Source organism: Myotis davidii, unplaced genomic scaffold, assembly GCF_000327345.1.
Source record: "Myotis davidii unplaced genomic scaffold, ASM32734v1 scaffold575, whole genome shotgun sequence".
Lineage (NCBI taxonomy): Eukaryota > Metazoa > Chordata > Mammalia > Chiroptera > Vespertilionidae > Myotis > Myotis davidii.
In genome coordinates this window covers 5,080,546-5,081,398 of record NW_006290306.1, presented here as the reverse complement: position 1 = coordinate 5,081,398, position 853 = coordinate 5,080,546, and the positions used below count along the sequence as shown (strand labels likewise).

General features: G+C 37.9%; 1 protein-coding gene across 1 annotated transcript in view; it reads right to left on the bottom strand.

The window, feature by feature from the left end:
- MOGAT1 (monoacylglycerol O-acyltransferase 1) overlaps nucleotides 1-853 on the bottom strand; it is a 27,377-nt gene that overhangs the window by 25,544 nt on the left and 980 nt on the right. The gene's annotated exons all lie outside the window — the stretch shown is intronic.

Sequence of the window (853 nt, the reverse complement as noted above, 5' to 3'; positions counted from 1 at the left end):
CTAGTTAATCCCATTTTACTGTGCACAAATTTCGTGCACCAGGCCACTAGTATTAAAATAAAAAACAAGTGCAGGTATGAACAGTCTTACATCAGAGGGTTGCTGTGAAGACGACATGGTCAATACTGTATGGTGCCAGAATAGAGCCTGACACACACTAAGTCCCCCAAGTGTGTCTGTTATTCTCTCCATGGTCCGTTGGCCCAGAGCAAAAGGGAATGTAATGGTATCAACCCTCTCTGTTTTGGCCTGTGAGGACTTAATGAGTTACTGTTTTGCATATCTTTCTTTTTTTTTTTTTTTTTTAGTAAACTCTAGCTGCACACTAAAGTCACTCAGAGTTTAATATTTTTTAAAATTTTATATATATACACATATATGTACATACATATTGCATAATAGTTTTACAGTTGTGAGTACATGAGTTTATTTTTGCATTATTATTTATTAATTATTGTGTTATTTATTTGTGTTACACCTGTAAGCCTACTTCTGCCCACTCCTATATATGATGCATGGGCTCGATTCTGAAACAAAAGCATTAGAAATTCTAGGGGTAGAGCCTGGGTGTCCATATGTTTGAAGTTCCTCGGACTGGGAACCACTGATCTGGGTGATCACATTCTAATCTAAAGTGACTCAAAAGTGTAAACCTCTCTGGTGCAATGAGTTTACTAGTGCTGTTACTATTATTGCAGCCTCAACAGTGTGCAATCCATGATCTGATCTTACAGCGTACAAATGATGTCAACCTTGAGAGGGTTGAAGTTCCTACTAATTTCTTTCTCCTCTCATACCATCCCCCATTTCTCCAAAAGCAGAACAAATATGCAGACAAAAAGCGCTGGGTAAG